This window comes from Ornithorhynchus anatinus, chromosome X2 (genome assembly GCF_004115215.2).
Source record: "Ornithorhynchus anatinus isolate Pmale09 chromosome X2, mOrnAna1.pri.v4, whole genome shotgun sequence".
Lineage (NCBI taxonomy): Eukaryota > Metazoa > Chordata > Mammalia > Monotremata > Ornithorhynchidae > Ornithorhynchus > Ornithorhynchus anatinus.
The window spans coordinates 26,015,867-26,043,473 of NC_041750.1; the positions used below are offsets into that span (position 1 = coordinate 26,015,867).

The following is a 27,607-nucleotide window of genomic DNA, read 5'->3' on the forward strand; positions in this document are numbered from 1 at the left end:
ATTTACTCATCATTGTTTCACAATGACATTAGTCTCTCTTAGACCTCAGACCAGTAGAAGGGGAGCGTGAAGAAATGGAAAGTCTCGATTTCATCGCCTCTTTGAACCCGTAGACCTTTTATTTACTCTGTCTGGGTCTCTTTCACTCCTTCAGGTAGGGAGGAAAAGTGGAGTAAGACTGCCTTATCTGAAAAGACTGTGAGATCCCGGAAGTTCGGTGCTGTTCCGCTTTTGAAAACACCATTTTCCTACCGCCCTATTCTCATCAAATTCCCCTGCAATCAATCAGTCAATAAGTGAACGATATTTATTGAGTGCTTTCTATACTATACAATACTATACTAAGCGCTTTGGGCAGAACAACGTAACAGAGTTGGTAGACACAGATCCTGCCCACTAAGAGCTGCATTTAGAAGCCCTAGAATTAAATATAGCTGTTCTTTCATCCTTTTGCCCCACCAGCAAACCTTAAGCGTTTTGGCTACGATGCAATGGCAGAACAAAGAGGCATCTCTTTGTACGCGAGATACGGCTGCCGCGAGGGACTCGGTGGCCCCTAGAAGCAGCGTGGTCTAGTAGAAAGAGCACAGGACTGGGACTCGGAGGTCCTGGGTTCTAATCCCAGCTCCGCCACTTCATTCAGTCACTCAATTGTATTTATTAAGCTCTTACTACGTGCAGAGCACTGTCCTAAGAGCTTGGGAAAGTACGATACAACAATAATCAGCGACACTCCCTGCCCACAACAAGCTCACAGTTTAGATGAGGGGAGACAGACATCAATACAAATAAAATTACATTACAGACATATCTACATAGATGCTCTGGGGGGGGGGTAAGAGCAAAGGGAGCGAGTCAGGGCGACGCAGAAGGGAGTGGGAGATGAAGAAAAGTGGGGCTCAATCAGGGAAGGCTTCTTGGAGGAAATGTGTTTTCAGTAAGGCTTTGAAGGGGGGGAGAGTAATTAGTGGATTTGAGGAGGGAGGGCATTCCAGGCCAGAGGCATTGAAACTTGGTTGTCTCGGTTGTTGCATTGTACTCTTCCAAACGCTCAGTACAGTGCTCTGCACAGAGAAAGCTCTCAATAAATATGATTGACTGACTGACCTTGCTCCCCGCCCAACCAAAACGGCAGTGCGCAAACCCCCCGTCGATAAAGGAATCATTAAGGGGCAATATTCTTTTTCACAGCACTGACAAATCGCTCTCTCTTTTTCTCTGAAAAGCAACAAGACTATTAGCTAAAGCATTATTTGAATGGTCTATTAAAGCCAAGAGACTAATAAAAAACCATGAGGTTTATTACCCCCATGATTAAAAATCCCTACCCATTATCAATATAGCCACTGCCCTGAAATAGCTGCATGAGAAATCGGATCCACTCGCTCTTCTCCGGCCAGAGAAATCGATTTCTCTCCCTTCCCTAGAGGGGCGATTGCTCTGCAGCATCATTAACGTCTTGGCAAATTCGGAAGGCCAAACTGGCCTCTGGCGAGGGAGACCGATGATGATGACAGTATCTGTCAAGTGCTCACTATGTGCTGAGCGCTGTTCTAAGTGCCGGGGCAGATACAAGCTCATCAGCTTGGACGCAGTCCCTGTCCCACGTGGGGCTCACAGACTGATTCCCCTTTTTACAGATGAGGGGACTGAGGCCCAGAGAAGTGAAGTGACTCGCTCAAGGTTACACAGCAGACAAATGACGGAGCGGGGATTAGGACCCAGGTCCCTGGCAAAATGTGGCAAAGAATGCCGGCTTGCCTAGCCGACAGCTCCGAATTTCCCCATATAAATGGCCCAAATACTTTCCGCTGAGCCGGGACTTACGTGTTGAAAATCCAAACTCGAGTTTTCTCACCGCCCGTTTCCACAAAGAGGGCATTTCCTGCGTCTGGCACCTCCCCCTCCAATTTGGTCTTATTAAGCAGCATGGCCTAGTGGATAGAGTCCAGGTCTGGGAGTCAAAAGGTCATGGGTTCTAATCTTGCTCTGCCACTTGTCTCCTGAGTGACCTTGGGCAAGTCATTTCACTTCCTCTGTGCCTCGGTTCCCTCATCCGTAAAATGGGGATTGAGACTGCGAGCCCCACGTGGGACAGGGACTGTGTCCAGCCCAATTATCTTTTATCTACCCCAGTGCTTAGAAGAGTGCCTGGCACATAGTAAGCGCTTAACAAATGTGATAATTATTATTATTATTATTATTATTATTATTATGTAAGGGGGGAGTCCCCATCTTCAGTGCCTTAATCGCTCGCCCAATCTAGTTTCCCACTGGGAAGAACCAAACAGCAGGCTCGGGCAGCAGGGGAGGGAAGAGACATGGAGGGAACGTGCCGTAGAAAGAACGGAGGATTGGGAGTCAGTAGGACTGGGTTCTAGTCCCCACCGTACCCCTGGCCTGCTGTGTGACCTTGGACAAGGAACTTAAGTTCTCTGAGCCTCCGTTTCCTCATCCGTAAAATGGAGCTAGGACGCCTTCTCTACCTACCTCTTAGAATGTCATTCGGACATATCTATTGAGCGCTTACTGTGTGCAGAGTGCTGTACTAAGTGCTTGGGAGAGTACCATACAACAATAAACAGATAAGATCCCTGTCCATAAGGAGCTGACAGTCTAGAGGAGGACTGTGAGCCCTCGAATGTGAGTTCTGAGTGGGGCACGTGAACCATTTCCAATTTAATAAGTCAGTTAATAATATTTATCATTTTCTAGACTGTAAGCACCTCTCTAGACCATAAGTTCTTTGTGGGCAGGGATTAGACTGCGAGCCCGTCACTGGGCAGCGACTGTCTCTATCTTTTGCCAAATTGTCCATTCCACGCACTTAGTACAGTGCTCTGCACATAGTAAGCGCTCAATAAATACTATTGAATGAATGAATGAATGAACAGTTTTATCATCTATGTTAAACTCTCCAAGTAGTAGTACAGTGCCCTGCATGCAATAAAAGCTCAATAAATATGACTGACTGATGGGCTGAGAGCTTACTATGCCCAAAACACCGAACCTAGGCATTTAGGTGAGTAAAATAGAAGAAATTATCCCTGCCCTTCAAGGAACCTGGAATTTAAAATCAACCTTGCAAACCGATAATCAACTGATAATTTTGTATTTGCTCCAGCGCTTAGCATTGGGCTTGTCTTACATTAAGCGCTTAATAAACCACAACAGCAATAGTCAAACGTATTTACTGAACACTTACTATATGCAGTAAGTGAGCAAGTGGGGGAGAGTCCAATAAAAGAGACACATTCCCCGCCCTTAACAAGCTTACAGTCTAGAGGCTGAGCTTCAAATATGCATCACCAGAGTTTTGTCCACTCTACAAACTTCCCTAAGCCTGGGACCTCTTGACCCTCACGGAGTCTGGGGGCGTCTTTCTAGGTGGGTGAGTCGGAGGGGGAAAGGAGGAGTCCGATCGCTACGCTCTGTTCTGACGGCTCTCAAATCCCCAGACACCACCTCTGCACCCAGCAATATCTTCCCCCGATACCTGCTCCGAAGCCGAGGATGATTAAAATATAAATTTTGTATGCCGGTTTATTTAATTTCTAATTAGGCTCTCCGTAAATGTTGTTAATATTTAATAGGAATGACTTTGCTCCTCTGTAAACTGAAGCCCTTGGTATTTTATTGCTACGAAAGCAGTCAGCCGTGACCTGGGGAGGAGAGGGGGGCCAAGGCTACCGGCCAGACCTGCCTAGGTCCGAGTTCGGGGTGCCCTCGCTGGCCTGGCGTCAGGCTTCTTGGATCCCCCAGAATCCTCATCAAGGAGATGGGAGGGCCCCGACATCGGCAGGATTCCGCAGGCCGACTGGCCGACTGCCTTTCTTGGTTGGAGGAGAGGGCACGGGAATGGGTATCGAGAGACTAAACGCTTAGTACAGTGTCCCTCGTACTGGCAGAGAAGCAGCATGACATAGCAGACAGAGCACGGGCCTGGGAGTCGGAAGATCATGGGTTCTAACTCCCGGCTCCTCCACTTGTCTGCTGTGTGACCTTGGGCAAGTCATTTTACTTCTCTGGGTCTCAGTTACCTCAAGTGCAAAAGGGGGATGAAGACTGTGAGCTCCACGTGGGACAACCTGATGACCTTGCATCTACCCCAGGGCTCAGAACAATGCCTAGCACATAGTAAGGGCTTAAATTCCAATAAAAAAGAGCTGTGCCCAGGGACACCGGGTAGTGCCACAGAGCCACTGCTGGGGTTCGAGCAGACTGGCACAAATCCCAAAGAGCCGTTGCTTTGCCCACCCAGGTCCCTGCGAACTTGGGGGCCGCTTCCGAGCCGTGGCACTCAGCTGCAGGAACTGGAAGGCTGAGGGAAGCTGAGCCCTTAAAATTAAGATACTAGACATACAGGCATCTAGTTCCGTGTTCATATCAGACAGGGGCTGGCCCAGCTGAAAACTGGATGAGTAATAATAACAATAATAATCCATTCAATCAATCACCTTTTGAACGCTTACCGTGTGCAAAACACAGTACCAAGAGCTTGGGAGAGTAGAACAATAGACACATTCCCTGCTCACACTGAGCTTATAGTCTGGGGGGGTGGACAGTCATCAGCATAAATAAATGACAGATACGGACACAAGGGCTGTGGGGCTGGCAGGGGGAGATGAATAAAGGAGCAAGTCAGGGGGACCCAGAAGTGAGTGGGAGAAGAAGAACAGTAAGAATTCTAAGGACCGCGATTGTGGTATTTGTTGAGCGCTTACTCTGTGCCAAGCACTGAACTGAGCCACGGTGTCGATATAAGGTAAGGAGATTGGACGTTGGTCCCTGTCCCTCATGGGGCTCTCAGCCGAAGGTGAAGGAGAACAGGTATTTCATCCCCATTTTACCGATGAGGAAACTGAGGCCCAAAACAGAACCATAGCTCCCCTCTCACCCGCCTTCAAAGGAGAAGTTCCTCCCTGTTCTTTTCCATTTGCTCTCACCGTGCCCTTCAAAATTTTATGATCCTCAGTAACGAAGACCGGGCCGCTTGATCACTGACACCAATTAGGCCGGGAGTCACGGCAAACGTCAAGAAGCGGAGGAGAAAGAAGAAATCGCTATTTTGGTAGCAGTCATTTTTTCCCCCCTTTTCCATCGGCAATAATGTAGGTCTCCCTCCAAAATTAGCTTACACCGGGATATAAATTGGTTTTCTTTGTGGTCTAAAACTGACTTGCCGTTCACTACTTAGTCAGAAAATAGCTGGTGAAAAGCTGGGACTCAGAGCTTTTGGGTAGTGAATTCCTTTCATCATGTAAACAAACGCATCAGATTTAAAGCTTTCCCATAATTGTTATGCTAACCTTGGAGCAAAACCCTCTCCATTTGCATTTGAAGGAGCTAAATATTAGGCAGGAAAGAAAGTCTCTTTTTAAAAGCATGAGAAAATGTTCCTTCTTTGGGTCCTCAACCATCTGGGAGGGTCCTATGTGCCTTCCCTTCCCTCCCTCTCTCCCTCAGCCTTCAATCCCCCACCCCAATTCTCCCTCCCCTCTTCCTTTGCCAGGAGCAAAATGAGGAAAGGGAACCAACAGAAGCCAGTCCCCTTGCTGAAAGAGAATTAAGAAATTCCATGAAAACTCGATCGAATGAGACTTCCTAGAAGGGAGGGGCAGGAGGAGGGAAGGGGTGGGATGGGGGTGGGGGGGCAGTGAGGGCTACAGGGCCTCCAGTACTGTGGTCCACTAGCCTTGCTATAGAAAACACACCCATGGTTGTGGTTTTTTTCCATTTTTCCAGAGCAGATCCCAAAGCCGGGTTTATGACGGGATCCACAAACTCCATGAATGATGAGGAGTTGATTTATGCCTCCTTGGTGGTTTGGGAATTTAAGGTGGGGTAGAGAGGGAAAAAGAGACAGAGAGAGCCGCGACAGAGAGACAGTGAGAGAGTGTCAGAGAGACAGAGAAACAACAATAATAATAATAATGATGGCATTTTTTAAGCACTTACTATGTGACAAGCACTGTTGTAAGCACTGGGGTAGATACAAGGTAATCAGGTTGTCCACATGGGGCTCACAGTCTTAATCCCCATTTTACAGATGAGGTAACTGAGGCTCAGAGAAGGGGACTTGCCCGAGGTCACACGGCAGACAAGTATCGGAGTCAGGATTAACACCTAGGTCCTTCTGGCTTCCAGGCCCCTGGTCTATCTACAAGGGCACGTTGCTTCCCACGGAATATGGGACTGAAATCCCCTTCCTGCTACCCCAAGAACCTGCTTCAGTGTCATCTTCAGCTGGTCACGCTCCTTGGTTCTCCCCCTCCGCCACCCCTCCCCGGCCCACGGGTAACTGGGGAAGGGAGGCAGTGACTAGCCCCTACATTTCTTAGAAAACTGGAGAAAGCTTCCCCCCAAAGGACAAGAACGTTTCCGCGTTAGCAGCGTACAACCGGGTTCACACGGAGAAACGTCCAAGTTTAAAATTGGATCCAATCGGGCAAATTTTCACGAGGGCTTCTCGAAGTCTCACGCTTTCTGAAACGCAAACTCCTGGCTTCCCTCTCTTCGGCTGTGAATTCGAGGAGGAAGGGCCCGCGATCTGGATATGGGAAAGAATATATTGCAAGCATGTGATCCCCCTTTCTCCAGCTCATCTCCCCTATTGGCATGTAGAAATATGCTTTCTGAAAGCCTGTCTGCTTGGGCTTCTACTAAATCTACCGTATTTGCCAGAGCACTTAGTCCAGTGCTCCGCACAGAGTAGACTGCAAGCTCCTTGAAGGCAAGAATCATGTCTACTAACTACTTTATACTACCAAGTGCTCAGTACAGTGCTCTATACAGATTATAAACTCCTTGAGGGCTGGGTTTGCACCTACTTAATTCACTGTACATTCCCAAGGACTTAGCACAGTGCTTTGCACGGACAAAACATTCAATAAATACCAGATTGATCGTTTGATTAATTGCCCGACAAGAATAAGGATGGCCCCTCATTCACTCTGAGTTAGAAGGAATTATCCAATGTCTTCTTAAAGTTAAGGTTAATCATTCATTCCTTCAATCGTATTTATTGAGCATTTACTGTGTGCAGAGCACTGCACTAAGCGCTTGGAAAGTACAATTCAGAAGCAGATAGAGACAATCCCTGTCCAACGACAGGCTCACAGTCTAGAAGGGGGGAATCAGGCAATCGTATTTACTGAGCGCTTACTGTGTGCAGAGTACTGTACTGAGTGCTTGGAAGAGTACAGTATAACAATATAATAGACACATTCCCTTCCCACAACAAGCTTACAATCTAGAAGGGGAGACAGACATTAATATAAATAAATTACAGACACGGATGTAAGTGCTGTGTGGTTGGTGGGGGACGGGGGATAAACGAGGGGAGAAAGTCAGGGCGGTGCAGAAGGGACTTAGTTGACAGTAAGCACTTGATAAATACAATTTTTGATTGATTATTACCTTCAGTGCCGTAAAGATTGGCGACCCTTAGAGCTCTCGAGTCCTAAAAGAGGCCGAAGAGATCATTTCATCGGGTCTACTTGAAAATATGACGCCGCCCTTGGTTTCGGCCTCATTCCCCCCTCCCCAGTCTCCTAATTATAACCCACTAGAAGTGGGATGGTAACAAGAACCATTTAAAGTATACCACCACATAGAGAGGAGAGGTGACAAGCCAGGAGGAAAACCTCTTCAAAGAAAGCAGAGGAAATAGCACGGCACAATGACTACGGAACATGTGTTTTGTTTTTCCTCCGACTCCCCCAGCCCGACACCTCTTTTTCAAAAAAAGAAACGGTATTATTTGGTCCCAGCATCGGTCCGAAAGGGTGTGTTCCTTCAGGTCTATAGCCCTGACTAATGGAATTGCTCTAAACACTATTTTAATCGCATAGGGACACATGGAGGCTGTACCTTTCCTTTCAGGACGCAGGTCCGGGAGCCAGCTTTTCCCAGAATTGAGATGATAATGAAGTCATTAGTTTCTTCGTACTTGAAACCCTGGCTCGAAAGGAGAATTCCATTGGTAAAGTCTGAGTGGGCCTTTCTCCTTTTTTTTTCATAAATCTCACACCCAGCTGAGTGCCGACACCTGTTACATTTTCCCAGGAGTTTCAGCCTCACACCATTACCGATCTATATTTGCTCTTCTTCTTCTCCCACCCATGGACAAAGGCAGAGAGTTTGGTGGGGGGGAGGGGGGTGCATGGAGGGGAACCCTCTCTTTTAAGGCTCTGCTAATTGAAAAATCTCTAACTGTGGATCGTCCCAAACCAGAACCCCAATAGTGATTTCCTCTTTTTGAGGGGGCTTTCGTAATGCAGTTAAATAAAACTGATTTGCTGAAGTGCGGGGTGGGGGAAGGGGAAGAGAGGGGCATAAGGAATAGCTGTCGTAAACTCTGCCCTGTTTCTGTCCAACTTTCGCTTTCAACGCACACCCAGGGAGAAGAGCTAAAGCGGTTTTAAAAACATCTCTCGGACCCAATCTGCATCCCGGTTGGGTGAGCGTCGAGCAAAGGGTCAGACGGCAGTGTAGACTTGAAGTGTCCATAATGGCAATGATTGCCTCGAAAGAAAACGAGCTTCTGACACGGGAGGATTTAAGGAGCGGAGAAAAATTTCTTAGAAAAAACGCTTGAAAAGCGGCTGAAGGCCTCTGCACGTAGGAAGGCATCTGTGACTCTTGAAGGCAGCCTGTGGGAAAGAGCCCGTTGTTGGATAGGGATTGTCTATTTGTTGCCGAATTGTACTTTCCAAGCGCTTAGTACAGTGCTCTGCACACAGTAAGTGCTCAATAAATACGACTGAATGAATGAAAAGAGGACAGAGAGGGAGGCAATACTCCAACCTGCCTCCCGGACTGAAAAACGCAAAGCAATTTGACACAGATCCGTGCGCCTCCCTGAGTTTCAGAATAACTCTAGGAGGGTGACTTAAAAATCAGTCGGTATTTATTGAACGTTTACTGTGTGCAGAGTATTGTACTATACGTTTGGGAGAGTACGATATGACAACGGAACAGACACATTCCCTGCCCACAACGAGCTTACAGTCTAGAGGGGGAGACAGATATTAATATAAACAAATTATGGATGTGTACCTAAGTGCTGTGAGACAAGGGGTGGGGGTTAATAAAGGGAGCAAGCTAGGGTGATGCAGGAGGGAGTGGGAAAAGGGGAAAGGCTTTTGGGGGAGATGTGCCTTCAGTAAGACTTTGAAGGGCGGAGGGTAATTGTCTGTCGGATATGAGGAGGGAGGCTGTTCCAGGCCAAAGTACAAGTTTCCTGTTTCACAGGTCAAAACCCAGCAAGCGTACTGAACACCTCCCTGCCCTCCCTTGCCCTGCTCCGTGCCTCCCACCACGAGCCAGGCCTCTCCCCGAATATCGCGAAGGACAGAGCAATCAAAATAACAGCGATGTTTGTTCAGCACCTATTATGTCCCAAGCCCTGGGATAATTGCCAGGGTTGATGCAAGATAATCAAATTGGACAGAGTCCCTGTCCCACATGGGGTTCACAGTCTAAGAGAGGAAGGAAAAACAGGTACCGAATCCCCCATTTTGCCGATGAGGAAAGTGAGGGCCAAAAGAGTTAACTAGCTTGCCCAAGGTCACCCGGCAGATGAGTGGGGAACCAGGATTAGAACCCAGGTCCCCTGACTCCCAATCCTATGCTCTTTCTACTAGGCCATGCTGCTTTCCAACTGCCTATGAAATAATAATAATAATAATAATAATTATGGTATCTAAGTGCTTTCTATGTGCCAAGCACCGCTCTAAGCACTGGGGTAATCGGGTTAGACACAGTCCCTGTCCAGCATGGGGCTCACAGTCTTAATTCCCATTTTACAGATGAGGGAACTGAGAAAAATAAAAAATCTGGACCACTTCTCCTCAGTGGGATTAAAGCTAGATGCCCTAGTGGAGGAAGTCAGCAGTTCTTTTCCTGGCTCTACTCCTGACCTGCTGTGTGACCTCTGCCAAGACCCTTAACCTCTCTGTGTCACCGGGTCATCATCTGTAAAATGGGGATAAGATTCCCTGCTTTCCCTCCCTCTTAGGCTGGGAGCCTCTGGTGGGACTGACTCCGTTTATTTGGATGATCTTGGAACAATTCCAGGGTTGAGCAAAGTGCCTGGCACGTAAAAAGCGCTTAATCGGTAGTCTAACTAAAAGGTGGAGGGACACGACAGAGACAGTCCTAAGTCAGATAGGGTAGAGCCCGCCCCTCGATCCCCACCGCTGACTGGTGGAGGTTTGAGGACCAAGCCGGCCCTCCTCGACCCCATCGGCTCGTGTTTCGAACCCCCCGGTGAAAAGGGACGGTACCGATCGCCTTCAGATACAGAAGATAATAGGGAATAAGGAATGCAGAGGAGAAAGGAGAACGAAGTCCTTGAAGGAAAGTCCCAAACTCCCTCTATAGCATCGATTGGTGCCCCGCTTTTCAGACATTTTCCCCTTCCCCACACGGCCCGTTTAATGCAAGAAAAAAAAATGGCCAAATTCCTCATTTGTTTAGCCTGAAAATCCCCTGCCATTCCCACAAACGACTTCCTTTTCTCTTTTTAGCAAGACTCTCCTCTCTCTTTCTCTGTTGCTCTTTCTCTCTTTTGCCCCCTCTCTCTCTCTCTGTGCCTCTCCCCCCACCCCCCAAACCCCCCTTTTCCTCTCTTTAATGAAGAAGTTCAGAGAGTTTTTTTTTCCCCCCCAATGAATAGATGGCAGGCACCTGGGAGTTATGAATTTTAAAGTGATCATTTTCTTTCAGCCCGGCCGGACAATGGGGATCTCCTTTTGACTCACTTTCACAGCTTTGAGAGTCTTCTCGGATCAGCCCCATTCCAGTCAGATTGAAGTCAGATCAGAGCTGAGCTGGACCCAAGGTCTCTCACAGAAAGACAAAGAGCAGATGGTCGGCTCTAAGGATTCCTCTCCTTCACAGGCTGCAATGTGGGAAAGCGCTGTCCCGGCCTGGCCTATTGATTCCTGAATAGAAGCCACTGCATGCCACCAGCCTCTAGGTATGAACCTCTGTTAACAGATGGTGAGATCATTATGAGCAATTAATTCCTTTAATGTATCAGTGGGAACACGTTGGAGAGGACGGTGCAGAAAGCCTGGGAGTGAATAGCTAGCGCCTCGCTCCTCGGGGAGAGGGGGAAACCGAGGCTACTTCGGTGCGGGGGACACCCGATCCGGACTTCCGCCTCGCGGCTCCGGGGCAGGAGCGAGCGCTTTGGCTTCCCCGAACCGAGACACGGTTTTCATTAACTAATTGCACATTCCCTTTTTCTGCCTGCGATTAAGACCAGATTTCTTTCTAGGTCATTTTTAGACACATAAGCAATCTCAAAACAATGGTTGGGTGCGGGGGGGAGGAAAACAAGTAAGGGTGAAAAGCAGCATCGGTGAAGTGGAGAGAGCATAGGCCTGGGAGTCAGAAGGTCATGAGTTCTAATCCCGCCTCCGCCACTTGTCTAGTGTGTGACCCGGGGCAAGTCACTTCACTTCTCTATGCCTCAGTTACCTCATGGGTAAAATGGGGATTAAAACTGGGAGCCCCCGGTGGGACGGGGACTGTGTCCAACCCGATTACCTTGTACCTGCCCCAGTGCTTAGAACAGAGCTTGGCACCTAGTAAGCACTTGGCCAATACCGTAAGTATTATCATCATCGTTAACAAAGCTACAGTCTGTCGACAGGTCATGGGGAACGCGGGCTTTGGAGTCGGAGGAGAGTACAAGGAACAAAAGATTCTGGGATCTTTGGTTCATACCGATTTCAACCGCTGTGAACCTGAGAGGAAGTTCCTTCGGGGGACGATTTGGGGACCCTCAGTGGTTGGGGGGGCGTTGCTCGTCCGTGGGGTGAGACTCCAGGATGGATGCGTAACTGGCCACGTGTCCTCTTCAAAGAGGGCACCAGCAAGCCGGCCTCCTGAAGGACGACAGATGGGACTCCCTATCTACTGCACTATTTAACGAAACCGTTGAGGGCAAGACAGTGAGAGATCAACCCACATATCCCCCCCACCGACATCCCGGATAAACCTCCCATCGGAAAAAGTTCAGTTTCATACCGCTCTCGGTCGGGACGGGAACTGTGACGTTTTACGCACAGACACGTACACACACATCAAACCTCTCCTCTAGGCATTGGATGAAACAGTGGTTTTCTTTCCGGGAAAGAAGAGAAAGCTCAGGATACAACCGTAAGCCCGTCAAACGGCAGGGACCGTCTCTATCTGTTGCCGACTTGTTCATTTCAAGCGCTTAGTACAGTGCTCTGCACATAGCGCTCAATAAATACTATTGAATGAATATCGTTGACGAGGTTGGCTCTTGGGTTTTAAGAAGGTAGGAAAATGTAAACAGGAAATACGGGCACCGTTATTCACTTATTCATATTTAAATGACACTTTGGGCTCATAATTAAGACACTTAAGTAGTGCCTCTGTTTGTGAAATTTACATAACTGTACAATAGCTTGCCTAAGTGAACAGCAAATGATAGTTAACCTTGAAGTGAATTATCTTAATTGAATAAATCTGGCTTTCATTCACTACATTAAAACTCAGAAATAATATCTCCAAAGGCTTTTTAAGAGAAAACACATTTGCCGTTTGCTGTAAACACAGCTCGGCCTGACTCGCGCGGACATCTTAAAGCGAGATTTTAGAAGGCAAAAGAGATCCCAATGTGACGGCAGACCCCCGCCGCTTTCTGGAAATCATCGATCAGACAACCTGGAAACCAGACGCACGAGCCGGTCTCGTTGCTGGGACCCTGAATTACTCCTTCCATCTCCATCCCGACCCTTAACCAAGTCTGAGCGCTGAGAGCCCGTCAGCAGAGGGATGATCTAGGTGGGAGAATATGGATTTTTTCATAGGTTAAGTAGGAGAGTCACATTCCAGCCCTGTCCCATTTAAATCAGCTTTCCGTGGAGGGAAAAATCCCCTTAGAAAAGAGCTCTTCACAAAAGGAGGCCAAAGACGGCCCACCCCAAGTTCGTCGTATTAAGCGGCATCGCCGGGGCTCGGGGATTACATCGTTAAGGAGAAGAGATCAGGCAATATGTTTCGTATTTGCGTGAAATCAGTTAACGAGGCACCACCTGTGCCCGCTAGCAGTCCAGCACTTAGTACAGTGCCTGGCACCTAGTAAGCGCTCAACGAATACCACTGTTAGCATTAGCGGCGCACTGGAGGAAGCAGGACGGCACATGGGCTCCGCCACGAGAGCGGTCAGATCCGCAAACCCCGAAACGCCGCGTCTTGAATCCGAACGCTGCCCCGGGGACATTTTGGAAGAAGGGCAAGCCGCCCAGATGTGCGGACGGGGAAGACGTTTCTTCACCGCGCTTGGATCGGAAAGATAGCGGCGATTCACATCCGCCTCGTTCTCACAGCGTCCCCCATTGTCCCATCTGCAACATACAATGTCCACCCTCAGACGGAACCCGGATGGCTGGAAAAGAAGCATTCACACTGTGAATTACCATTTTTTCCCAGCTTCCAGCCCTAGCCGAAGCCAGCACAATAATAAACTAGAAGCTCCTTTGTCCGCTAAACATTGTTCTTCATTACTACATGAAAAGCAAATTGTCCTTGTATAGGGGAAGGGGGGCACACACAGGCCTGGGAGGCAGGGGAGGGGGAGGGTCGAGAGGGTTGGCTGACCACCTTCAGAATCCAGATGCCGCACATAAATCTTTTTTTTCTCAGGAGCCCACCCAACTCTGGCTGGACGATCGCTTCTTCCACCAGCTTAAGCGGGAGGCAGCCCTTGTTAGGATATCGGATGGGGCTCCCAGAGGACATTTCCCTTTCAACCACAGGTTGAATCCACAGATTATTTTCAACAGTTTAAGGAGAAAGGCATTTACCAAGCGCTTACTACGTAAAATGCTAGGAGAGCTGGGAGGTTGATCAGATCGGACCCAGCCCTTGTCCCGCAGGGGCTCACGGCTTGAAAAGGGAGGAAAAGTGGGTGTCATATCCCTGTTGTGGGTTTGAGGGAACTGAGGCACAGAAAAGTTCAGTGACTCGCACAAGGTCACACAGCGGAACGGGGACAGAGCTGGGACACAAATTCAGCTGTCCTGACTCCAGACCCATATCTTGGTTTCCCTAGGACACATCTGGGTGTGTCTAGTTAGGAAGTTAAATACAGTAATGGTAATAATAATAATAGCAATAGCAACAGTAATAAAAAATAATATTTGTTAAGTGCTTACTGTGTGCCAAACACTGTACTAAGCATTAGGGTAGATACAAGATAATCAGGTTGGACAAAGTCCCTACCCCACATGGGGCATCCAATCTAAGCAGGATGGAGAAAAGGCATTTCATCCTGATTTTCCAGATGAGGAAATTGAGGCGCTGAGAAGGTAGTGTGACTTGCTCAAGGTCATACAGCACAGCTTCCACCCAGGTCCTCTGACTCCCAGGTGCCGGCTCTTTCCACCAGGCCACACTACTTCGCCACCTGCTGAGCACTTACTCCTTGCTAAGCAACGAGATGGATACAAAATCGAGAATTCAGCCTACCTGCGAAGTATCATGAGCAGTTTGGATCCTCATTGGCCAGAAAATGAAAACTGTTTTTGGTGGCAAATTCTGAGAGACAATTACTCCCCCCAACTTCAAAGTCTTATTAAAGTCACTTAACTTCTCTGTGCCTCAGTTCCCTCATCTGTAAAATGGGGATTAACTGTGAGCCTCACGTGGGACAACCTGATTACCCTGTATCTACCCTAGCTCTGAGAACAGTGCTCTGCACGTCGTAAGCGCTTAAAAAATACCAACATTATTATCATTATTATTATTATTAAAGACTCATCCTCTCCAAAAGGTCTTCCCCGACTAAGCCTTCCTTCCTCTTCTCCCAATCCCTTCTGCTTCGCCCTGACTTGCTCCCTTTATTCATCTCCCCTCCCAGCCCCACAGCACTTATGTCCACATCTGTAATTTATTTATTTCTATTACTATCTGTCTCCTCCTCTAGACTGTAAGCTTGTTGTGGGCGGGGAATGCATCTGTTTATTGTTATGTCGTATTCTCCCAAACGCTGAGTACACTGCTCTGCACACAGTAAGCACTCTATAAATACGACTGGCTGACAGAATAAATCCCCCGATCCCAAAATACTGACCTAGGGCTATCTTTCACCAGAGTTAAGCCACAATACTTAGAGGGGAGTGTCGATCTGAGGAAAGGTTGTGGGCCTAGAAAACCATGACTAGAAAATAACAAACTGTAGCATGCTCTTTTCGGCGGGGGAGGGGGAGAAGGATTTTGCCTGGAATGTAATAAAATCCCAACCAATCTGGCCCACACAATAATCTCACTTGCTCAGGCGCTTCCAAAATAGAAGATCGTGAATCCCTCCTCATGCTGGGGTCAGAGGTCGATTCCAGGTCCTTATTTCAAATCCGGAAGAAAATGACCTTTCTGGTGGCATCTGGTGTGACACCTCTGGCTGACGGCTTCTATAGCCTGTCAGAGGCCAGGCTTGATGAAAAGCCTGGGCCTGGGAGCAAGGGAGCATCTGAAGGGCTCCCGGGCGAGCTCATTTCACCTCCTTCGGAAATCGGCAGGGGACAGGCTTGATGAGGTAAATGGCCTAAGGAGTTTAGACCGAGACAGAATGCAACCCAAGCCCCGGGAAAGGCATGGCAAAAAACCGGGTAAAACCACGAGAGCCCTGACCAACAGCTAGACGAGGTGATCGGTCTACATTCTAAGGAAAACGGTCAAATGGGGACCGTTTTTTTCCTGGAAACCCAAGCTTCTGATTCCCCTTCCTATTTGGCTTTGACAAACAAATAAATTAAAAAAAGGACGAATTGGCAGGCTATGGAGGCTGTGGGTTACATTTGTTTTTTTCCAGCATCTCGAACAAATTATATCTGGTTTCCTTATTTTTAACGTGCAGATCTGGGAACCAGGAAGATCCGGAAAAGGGGCCTGAGGGGCGGCAGGGGTGGGTCTCTCCCGCACAACTCTAGGCGATCCCTCGCACAGAACAGGCTCCGCCGGCTGGGGACGAGACAGAGAGACTCTGGTCGAGGCCCTGAGAAAGTGGCAGATAAGCAGCAGTCGTCGGGAACATCTGTCTTCAATCCCGGGCTCCCGACTCTCGGGGCACAGGGGCAATCTTCGAAGCCCGTGCTGGTGCCGCCAACACAAAAATATTTGGTTGTTAGTCTCAGTCCCTCTCAATTTACTAAAGAAAAATGCTGGCGGCCGATGGTTTCCGGCCCAAGAATAATGACGACGATGACGATGGCATTTGTTAAGCGATTACTATGTGCCAGGCACTGTATTAAGCGCTGGGGTGGATACAAAAAAATCAAGTTGGACCCAGTCCCGGTCCCATGTGGGGTCACAGTTTCAATCCCCATTTTATGGATGAGGTAACTGAGGTACAGAGAGGTGAAGTCACTTGTCCAAGGTCACAGCAGACAAGTGGTGGAGCCGGGATTAGAACCCATGACCTTCTCACTCCCTAGCCCGTGCTCTATTCATTATGCCATGCTGCTTCTCTAATCCCAAAGAAACCCCTCCCCTGCCAGAAATTCTGAAGGGTAAGATTATATCTGCCTCTCCCTACCTCCAAAGGGACCTGGGGGAAGATAGAATGAGGTAATTGGTGACCAAAAGCTTGGGAAAATCAATTGTATTTATTAGCACTTACTGGGTACAAGAGAGCTGTGTACTGAGCACTTGGGGGAGTACAATTTAAGAGTTGGTAAATACATTCCCTGCCCACAGTCGGCTTACGGTCTAGAGGGGGAGACAGACATTGAAATAAATTATGGATAAGGACATAAGTGGCGTGGAGTTGAAGGGTGGGGGTGAATAAAGGGGTCAAATTCAAGTGCAATGGAGCCGTAGAAGAAAGAGGGATTAGGGGAGATTAGGGTTTAGTCAGGGAAGCCCTCTTGGAAGAGAAGTGATTTTAATAAAAGAGAAACAGCATTGTCTAGTGGATAGACCACAGGCTTGGAAGTCAGAAGGACTGTGGTTCTAATCCCAGATCCGCCACTTGTCTGCTGTGGGACCTTGGGAAAGTCACTTCACATCTCTGGCCCTCAGTTACCTCATCTGCAAATTGGGAATTAAGACTGTGAGCCCTATTTGGGAGAGGGATCGGGTCCAGAGTGATTACTTTGTATCTATCCCAGTGCTTAGAACAGTGTCTGGCATATAGTAAGCACTCAATACCATATTAAAAAATTAAATTAAAAAAAAAAGGCCAGGACTGGGACAGGAAAGCCTTAGGTTCTAATCCCAGCTCCATCACTTGCCCGCTGTGACACCTTGGGCAAATCACTTCACAAAGCAGCGTGGCTCAGTGGAAAGAGTCCGGGCTTGGGAGTCAGGGGTCATGGGTTTGAATCCCGGCTCCGCCACTTGTCAGCTGGGTGACTGTGGGCAAGTCACTTCACTTCTCTGTGCCTCAGTCACCTCATCTGTAAAATGGGGATGAAGTCTGTGAGCCTCACGTGGGACAACCTGATGACCCTGTATCTCCCCTAGCGCTTAGAACAGTGCTCTGCACATAGTAAGCGCTTAACAAATACCAATATTATTATCTCTGGGCCTCAGTTACCTCATCTATAATATGGGGACTCAACATCTGTTCTCCCTTTCCCCTAGACTGAGTCTCATGTGAGACATGGACTATGTCCAGTCTGATTACCTCGTACTTACCCCAGCGCTTACTGGCCCAGTCATATAGTAGATGCTTATATTCCACAGTTATCCTTCTCATTATTATTAAGGTACACTCTGAGGTGAATGTGGATGAAAGAGAGAGTCTTAAGTGCAGATCTTCACTTTCATTTTTTAATTAGAAAGCTGCTCTATTTATTAAGAGCCAAAACGTACGAGCCTGTTTCTCAATGAAACAAATTACGGTAAATGGGATAGTCTTGTTGACTTTGTTAAATTCAATGACCCGGTGCAATAGTAATTAAGACAAATTTGAAATTAAGTTAATTTCATGAAGCTCCAGAAAAAATTAAAAAAAAAAGACCCCCTCCCCACCCCCAACGCACAAAGGCATTCTCATTTTTCAAAGGAATTTACCGAGCGCAAACTCTGTACACGGCACTGTATTAAGTGCTTGGGAGCGTACAAAACCGACAGAATTGGTAGACATGTTCCCTGTCCACAACAAGCTTACAGTCCCTGAGACCTTCAGACTTTCAGAAGCATCAAAGCCAGGGGTTCTGGCCGAAAGAGAAAGATCACATCATCCTCATCAAAACTCCACCTCCAACTCCGGCATTTCTTGAGTCACCACGGTGTGCAGAGCACTGGTTGACACTGATCTGGCCTCTGAAGGTCTGTTTACTGTTGTATTTTACTCTCCCCAGAGCTTAGCTGGGGGAAATGAACGGGTTCCACCTGAAACTCAGCGCAATGCGTCAATTCTGCCTGGGCTCTGCCCTCCCTGAGGAAAGAGAGACCCTGGAACTATGAGAATGAATGAATTCTGAGAGCTTTGGGAGAATACAGTATAACAGACAAATCCCCTGCCCTCATCGAGCTTACAGTCTAGAGGGCAGGCAGACATTACTAGAAATAAACGACAGATAAGTTCACAAGTGTTGTGGGACTGGTAGCGGGGATGAATGCAGAAGGGAGTGGGAGAAGAGGAAAGGAAGGTATAGTCAGGGAAGGCCTCTTGGAGGAGATGGGTCTACAATAAGGCTTTGAAGTGGGGGGAGAATAATTGTCTGTGGGATTTGTGGAGGGAGGGTGTTCCAGGCCAGAGGCAGAATGTGGACGAGCGGTTAGTGGCCAGAGAGATGAGTTCGAGGTACAGTGAAAAGGTTGGCATTAGAGGAGGGGAGTGTGCGGGCTGGCTTGTAGGAGGAGAATAGTGAAGTGAGGTAGGAGCGGGCGAGGTGATTGAGTGCTTTAAAGCCAGACCAGATCTATCCACCTGAAGGACGACAACAGGAGCTAAAAATTGACACCCTAGAGTGAGATTCAGATACATGCATCCATTCATTCAATTGCATTTATTGAGCACTTACTGAGTGCAGAGCACTGTACTAAGTGCTTGGAAAGTACTGTTCAGCAATAAAGAGTGACAATCCCTGCCCACAACGGGCGTGCAGTCTAGAAGAGGGGAGACAGACATCAAAACAAATAAGCAGGCCTCAACTGCATCAATATAAATAGAATTATAGATACAAGCGTATCAAAACAAGTAAAGAGGCATTAGTATAAATAAATAGAATTATAGATACGTCCATATATACACAAGTGCTGTGGAGTGGTTTGGGGAGTGGTAAGAGCATATTCAACCAACAGGACTGCCAAGAAATGTGAGGATGGAGACAAAGCCATTAGAAGTAGAGGCCTAGTGGATACAGTAGGAGCCTGAGAGTCAGAAGGACTAGGGTTCTAATCCTGGCTCCGCCCCTTGTCTTCTGTGTGACCTTGGACAAGTCATTTCACTTCTCTTTGCTTCAGTTTCCTCCTCAGCAAAATGGGAATTAAATAGGTTTACGCCTGCTGGCAGCATCCTCTTCGAAGCGAAGGGCAACTCTCCTTAAATCATTTAAAAATAGGTGGACCGCAAATGTTTCTGAGAGAAGCTTTTCTAACTCCGTAAATAGCACTAATGAATATGTGACATCCTTAATTGGCTGGAGTGAGGAGGCCAGCTGATTTGTAATTATGAATGCATTATTCTTGATGTGAAAATAATCTGAAGTGCCGAGTGTGCTGGGGTCTGCGCTTCTCATTAATGACTCAGTGAGCAAGATAAAGGGGTGATAGTGCAAGAGGAATGACAAGAGATGAATATGGAGATGTTCCTGAAATAAAAATTGTAGACAAGTCTTCCCTGATTCACAACACTACAGTCACACTTTGCACTTAAGCATCACATTCCATTCCTCAGCCCTAATGAACCTCTGTCTCTTTTTACTTGTACATTCAATTATTTATTCATCTATTTCATTCTGGTTCAGGCAAACAACTTCCCATTTCTTTTTTTCCCCTCTAATGTGATATTTGTTAAGCACGTACCATGTGCCGGGCACTGTACCAAGTGTGGGATAGATACAAGGGAATCAGATTACTTACTTAGCACTTACTCTGCATCAAGCCCCGTTCTTGGGGTACCATTTGCCCAGAGCAGGTATCAAAGCACTTGGAGGATACAGACTCAAGTGCATAAGCGATTCTTCAATCAATGGGCTTCACTGAGTGGCTATTGTGTGCAGAGCACTGTGCTAAGTGTTTGGGAGAGTATAATACACTTTCCTCTCAGGCACTATTTCCCATCCCTCTAATCATTTGTGCTACTCTTCTCTGGACCTTCTTTCGTGTCTCCGCATTCTCTGTAAAGGACGAGGCCCAGAACTGGACATTGGCTCAGTGGAAAGAGTCAGAGGTCATGAGTTCGAATCCCAGCACTGCCACTTGTCAATTGTGTGACTGTGGGCAAGTCACTTAACTTCTCTGTGCCTCAGTTACCTCATCTGTAAAATGGGGATGAAGACTGTGAGCCCCACGTGGGACAACCTGATTCCCCTGTGTCTACCCCAGCGCTTAGAACAGTGCTCTGCACATAGTAAGTGCTTAACAGATACCAACATTATTATTATTATTATTCTAACATCATTAGACCCCTACTGAAGAAATACTTGCTGATTTTTGCCCATTCCATCCCTTTCATCTGTCTCTCCTAAACACACATTTATTTCAGTTTTCAAAATTGTTCTCCAGTCCATTTGTGCACAACCTCAATCTCAACTATCTCACTTCCGACCCCTCGCCCACGTGCTCCCTCTGTCCTGGAACCCCCTCCTCTTTCATATCTGACAGATCACCACTCTCCCCACCTTCATAGTCTTATTAAAATCATATCTCCTCCAAGAGGTCTTCCCCAACTAGGTTCTCTTTTCCCCAATTTGCTCACCCTTTAGCGGACTTGAATCTGTAGTGAAGTACTTGATATTCACCTCAGCCCCACAGAACTTACGTACCTATCCGTAATTTATTTTAATGGCTGTCTCCCCCTTAGCTCAAAAGTTCCCTGTGAGCAGGAAATGCGTCTGCCAGCTCTGTTACCTTGTATTCCCCCAAGCGCTTAGGACAGGGCTCGGCACATAGTAAGCGCCCCATAAATACACTGATTGATTTTGAGGAGGGTGAGATGTAGAGACCAAAGACCTTTAATTTGAGTTCTGTGTGGTTTAAGTTAGTTGCCACAACCTTGAGGGAGAATTAAACCTTCAGCCTCAACCGTATTAGCCCGCTTTTCAATCTCCCGTCTACTAGTTGTTGTTTTTTCCCCTCTTGCTTTGTGTTTGTTAAGTCATCCGAAGGGAATTTGGCGGGGGGCGGGGGAGGAATAGTAGTCCCCACCAAGTGACCTGATTAGCTTGCATCTACCCTAGCGCTTACTACAGTGCTTGCTACATAGAAAACACTTAACGAATATCACCACAGTTATTATTATTGCTATCCATTTTGATTCCTCCCAGGAAATGGACCCTTTAAGAATAACGGAAAAGTAAAAGATCCGCTCCAAAAGCTGCCATTTCTGAACGTGCTGTGAGGATACAATAAACTCTAAGAAAAATGGGCTCTTGCTATCCATTAACGCCCCACACTTTTGTGAATTTAAATTAGTTCATCTCCTTGATTTTATGAATGTGGTATCACACCTACAAATTACAACATATAGATGTGCTCTCTGGCCTGGAGCGCTGTATGTTAAATACGGCAATCTATTCTACCATGCACACATTATTCGTTAACTTTAATGGACATCGTGGGCATAAATTCCCTGCTCATTAATGGTAAAAGCAAATCCCCTTCTGTATAAATATTCATATATCCATCTACCTTAAGAATATTTATTCCTGTTACTTTGAATTCAGACTTCTTTGCACTCTGTTTTTTCTTTTAAATCCCTTTTGCAAAGTTTATAAAATCTCCCCAAATTATCCTTCTGGAAAGCACAGAGACATTTTGACTACTCAGGCAACAGAAATGCAAACTTTAGCTCGTGAACTCTTTGGGCCCTGTTTCTCCTCTGAGGGTGTCAGTCGCATTTACTGAGTGTTTCCTGTGTGCAGAACACTGTACTAAGCACTTGAGTGTCATGCCAGGGAGAAGAAATAAGACTCTCGGCGTTTAAGAATCTGAATGTCAATTACTAGTAATGATAGTGGTATCTGGTAGGCATTTATTATGCACCAAGTAAATTTACTACATGTACTAAGCACTGTAAAAACCACAAGATAATCAGGTCTGACACAGTTTTTGTCCCACATGATGCTCACAAGCTAAGTAGGAGAGAGAACAGGCATTAAATTCCCATTTTACAGATGAAGAAACTGGGGAAAAAGGGAAGTGAAGTGACGTCTCAAGGTCACCCAGCCGGCAAGCGGCAGAGCCACAATTAGAACCCAAGTCCTCAGACTCCCGAGCCCGTGGTCATTCAACTAGGAAACACTGTCTCTACAGTAATTCCCCCATTCAGCATATGCATTCTATTTATGTCTACCCCTCTTCACCATTATAGCCTGTCTTCAAGGATTGGATCCCAAATTGATTGATTGACACAGTTCCTGTCCTGCATGGAACTCTGTTTAAGAGGGAGGGAGAATAGGAGAACTGATGCACAGAGGTGAAGCGACCTGCCCAAGGTCACTAACAGGGAGCATCCAGCAGGGTCAGGATTAGAACCCAGGTCCTCTGGCTCCCAAGCCCATGCTCTTCCTACTAGGTCACGCTGCTTCTCTGGAAGAGATTCCACAAGTCGTAGATATTTGCCCTCTCCTCTCTTTGTATGACTTGGGCATGATATTTCTCATACAAGTCAAAGAATACAAAAATTGCAAAAACCAAGTGTGAGTTCAAATACAGACACTGGAATACTGCATACTTTTAGTACGGAGCATAGCAATAACCATGCTACACTCATAACCTTACTAGCAATTTCAGCCCAAATTTGTTTTGCCTTACACCGAGAGGGGAAAGGAAGAAATCTAATCAAACTCATCTGAGTATTTGCTTTGCTGTAATTTAGTGGTAAAACGGGTGGAATGCCTAACCATGTCGAAAAGGGATCCGTCTGAAATGCTGTAACTCTAAAATAACAGAGAAGCTTTTGGCTACATTCAAGGAGAGGAGACTATAAGAGTGTTTACTCGCTGCATGGGTAATGTTTTGAAAATATCATCAAATGGCAAAATAGCTACGAAAACTGCAAAATTGCCTAATTTGTATAATGCTTTACTGTAAATATGGAGGATTGTGATACTTATCTAACATTTATAGCATTTTTAGAGAATAAGAACAGCGTTGGCTATAGATATCACTTCAGTGATGCTATTTTAAATCTGCTATGGAAATCAGTGCCCTCATTTGCTCTGTTTTAGTCACATGATGAAAAGAATGCGAACCTTTAACTCTTAACATTAACGAGGTCAGTCCCGAGCAAAGGGATCAGGAGAAGCTTTTGTTTGGTTTTCGACAGATAGGAAAATTTGCTATGGGACATCCTGGTTCAGCATTTTACTGCATCAAACTGTAAAGCATTTGCAAAAAAAGAAAATTTCAGGGACTTCCAGTGCACATTGTTGTCTCTTTGTGTTTGCATATAGGACTTTCCCGTCACATAAACACCCATTTTTTCCTTGAAGGATAAATTAATACTTTAAACGAAAAGCGCGCATTACCATCAGTTAACTCCAAGAAAATGGAGTGGATGGTGATAAGAATCTCAGGTCTCTTTGCATATCGAATTTACTGAAACAGCAATTCATTTCGTTTTATGTTTTTATTATTTTTGGTAGCACACAGAATGCCCCTGACTCTAAAAGACTGGCTTTCTAAAACAACCACCAGGATAGTTGTTCCATATTTAATTTCATGCTCCACTCAGCATAAAGCAGTTGAGGGACTATGGACCAAAGCAAATTAAGTGGCCTCTTTGATAATTTCCTGCTTAATTGAAAGCAGGTAGCTTTTTAAAAGTAATAATTGGTTTTGCTCCCAATGAGTGCAGTCATTCCTTCATTTTTATTCATGGGTACTGGAAAGGGTTCCACCTATTCTAACCCCAGTGGATGAAAGTCCTAAAGGCTAGAGATGGACCCAGTGCACGGATCAATAACTAATAATTGTGGTAGCTGCTAAGTGTTTACTAGGCATCAAGCACTGTACTAAGCACTGAGGTAGAGTCAAGATACCTGGGTAGGATACAGTCCTGTCCCTGTCCTTCAAAGGTCTCACAGTATAAAAGGGAGGGAGAACAGCGTGAGAAGCAGCGTGGCTTAGTGGCAAGAGCACGGGTTTGGGAGTGAGAGGACGTGGGTTCTAATCCCGGCTCCGCCGCTTGTCTGCTCTGTGACATTGGGCAAGCCATTAACTTCTCTGTGCCTCAGTGCCCTCATCTGGAAAACAGGGATGAAGACTGTGAGCCCCACGTGGGACAACCTGATGACTTTGTATCTACCCCAGCGCTTAAAAAACAGTGCTTGGCAGCTAGTAAGCGCTTATCAAATACCGTAATTGACATTATTATCAGGTATTTAATCCCCATTTTACAGATGAGGGAACTGAGGCACAGAGATGTTAAGTGACTTGCCCAAGGTCACACAGCAGACAAGCGGCGGAGCCGGGATTGGAACCCACATAGCAGGCACGTGAGACTTGGCAGAGTAGGACAAGTACAGGAATGGGAGTCAGAGGACATGGGTTCAAATCCCGACGCCGCCACTTGTCTGCCGTGTGACCTCGGGCAAGTCACAACTTCTCTGTGCCTCAGTTACCTCATCTATAAAATGGAGATTAAATCCTCCTCCTTCAAATTTAGACTGTGAGCCCACTGAGGCACAGGGACTGTGTTCAACCTGAATATCTTGAATCTACCCAGAGCTTAATATGGTGTTTGGTACATAGTAAGGGCTTAACAGATACCATTAAAAAAAAAGAGAGTATTGTTATAGGTGGGGTGGGGAGTGGGAGGAGATGTGGTTTAAGATATAGTAGCCAGAATTTTTTCCCTTTCCCCAACACAAAATGGCTGGGGACCCAAGTACAGGTACTACAATCTTCCATTTTTGATCACCTGCTCAGGGTCAGCAAAATCCAGAAAGTTGTTCTCGTGTCACTGGGCAACAGAGAGAGCTAGAAAACGGTTTGGGTTCATCTTGACAGGTCTCAGTCTCTGCACCACATCTGGGGCTGTCTGCTGCGGTTGATCAATCAGTGATATTTATTAAATGCTTACTGTGTGCAGAGCACTGTACTAAACACTTCAGAGAGTACAATGCAAGAGATAACGTACACATTCCCAGCCTCTAATGAGTTTACAATCTAGAGGGGAAGACAGACATTAGTATAAATACTCTCCCCACCTTCAAAACCTTATTGAAGGCATATCTCCAAGAGGGCTTCCCTGACTAAGCCCTCTTTTCTTCTTCTCCCACTCCCTTCTGCATCACCCTGACTTGCTCCCTTTATTCATCCTCCCCTCCCAGCTCCAGATATGCCCATATCTGTACTATAAATAAGAAATAAATTAACATCTGTCTCCCCCTCTAGCCTGTAAGCTTACTGTGAGCAGGGATTGGATCTGCTTATTGTTGAATTGTACTCTCCCTAGCGTTTAGTACAGTGCTCTGCCCAAAGTAAGCTCTCAGTAAATACAATCGATTGATTAATTGCCCAGTTTGCAGCCTAGAGACTGGAGATCAGAAAGTGGAACAGAACACCTTACTATTGTAAGCAACATGGTGTAGTGGATAGAGCACTGGTCCGGGAGGCAGAAAGGCATGGGTTCTAATCCTGACTCTGCCACTTGCCTGCTGTGGGACCTTGGGCAAGTCACTTCACTGTGCCTCAGTTAGCTCACCTGTAAAATGGGGATTGAGACTGTGAGTCCCCTGTGGGACAGGGACTGTGTCCAACCTGATTGGCTTGTATCCACCCCGACTAGCACACAGTAAGCACTTAATAAGTACCTTAACTATTATTATACTAATTATTTCCCTTGGAAACAAGTTTCTAAAACAGTCAAGTTTTCCCATTTTAACCTTACTTTCCATCCACCCTGGAATGGAAACATTTTACTGTTGAAAGGTCTCAGGCTGGTTTAAATAAGTCCAGGAGAAAAAATATCCCTTTACCAATCTACCTGAAAGCAGCATTCTCAAAGACTCACCTTGAATACGTTGTTACCTGGTAGAGGGAAGAGCCGAAAGGGGACTATTTGCAAAGCCCCGAGGCTGGGAGAAAACGTTCAGTCCTCCAGAAGGCCGGTTGGTGTTAAATTGATGAGGATAATTCAATTACCTTTCTAATAGAACGGACCAAGGACAAGGATGCGCTCCTACGCAGGCATCCTCACATGATATAATGCGACTTTTCCTTAAAGCGGAGACGGTCAAGAACGTTTTATAGGAGAACAGAGTGGATCTGGTCTTTTTGAACCCCGGGCTCTCAGAAAACTCGAATGGAAACGGTTTCAAACTCCTGAAAGCCCGTGGATGCCCTTCTAAGAAGTGAAGAGTAATAGAAAGCATGCAAACAGTGTCAGAGCCTCAGTTAATTGCAAGAGGCTCCAGGTGAATGAAGCAGTGGCTGCTGAATGAGAATCAATCAATCAATTGTATTGATGGAGCATTTACTGTGGGCAGAACAAGGTACTAGGCGAATAGGAGAGGAAAGTAGTAACCCCCAGATTGGAGAGGGAAGAAAAGTGGGTGGAGGTGCAGGTAAAAATCACTTACACAAAAGGAAATACGTGATGTGTTTAAAGAAAAAAACCCGAAAAACTTGGAAACCCAGTGTTTAAGAGAGTCCAAATAGTGTGGTTGAGATAATCAACCATCTATTATGTTCTAGGCCGTTTTATTCAAAGATGCCAGTTCTGATAGACTGGTTCTTACGAATCTAAAGCATTTAGTATCAATGTTATAAATTAAAAGCACAAAAGAGCAATTACAATTGCATTCAAATGTGCAGCAATTTTAGAAAATTAATGTTTCACTGAGCCCTCATTTTTGATGGATAACAAAATGAATTTGATTTTTGTAACAATGTGCTGAATAATATTAGGCTTAACTTTTGAAGGCTTGTGGAAGGTAGCTCTCTGTTAAACATGTCCTTAGCCTCCTGCCCCGCCTTTTCCGATTCACAGCTCTCCCCATCTTCAGAGCCCTTGTGAAAGCCCACTTCTTCCAGGAAGCTTTCCTGGATTCGGTTTTTCTTCCCAGATGATATCAATCAATCCTATTTATTGCTTTTGTTGAGAACTAAAGTGCTAGAGAGAGTACAACAGAGTTGGTAGACAAGTTCCCTGCCCACAAGGAGCCTAGTCTAGAGGGGGAAACAGACATGAATATAAATGAATAAATGCAGATATATATGTAAGTGCTGTGGGGCTGAGGGTGAGGTGAATGAAGGGTGTAAATCCAAATGCCAAGGGATGATGTTAAAGGGAGAGGAACAAGAGGAGATGAGGGTTTAGTCAGGGGAGCCCTCTTGGAGATAAGATTTTAATATGGCTTTGAAAGTGGGGAGAGTTTCATCTCAGTATTTATGCACTCACAGGCATCAACTGCCCTTCTCATAAATTAATAATAATAATTGT

General features: G+C 46.3%; 2 long non-coding RNA genes across 2 annotated transcripts in view; both read right to left on the reverse strand.

Annotated features, from left to right (window-relative positions):
* LOC114807368 overlaps nt 1-15,664 on the reverse strand; it is a 112,150-nt gene extending 96,486 nt beyond the window's left edge. Inside the window, exon 1 of the long non-coding RNA XR_003755452.2 lies at nt 15,315-15,664. This is a non-coding gene — a long non-coding RNA (uncharacterized LOC114807368). The remainder of the gene's footprint in view (nt 1-15,314) is intronic.
* Nucleotides 6,114-10,987, reverse strand: LOC114807370. Its single transcript, XR_003755454.1, has 3 exons — nt 10,767-10,987; nt 7,873-7,959; nt 6,114-6,550 (listed from the first exon to the last, which is right to left on the reverse strand). It is a non-coding gene; the product is annotated as an uncharacterized LOC114807370 (long non-coding RNA).
* Nucleotides 15,665-27,607: the final 11,943 nt, after the last annotated feature.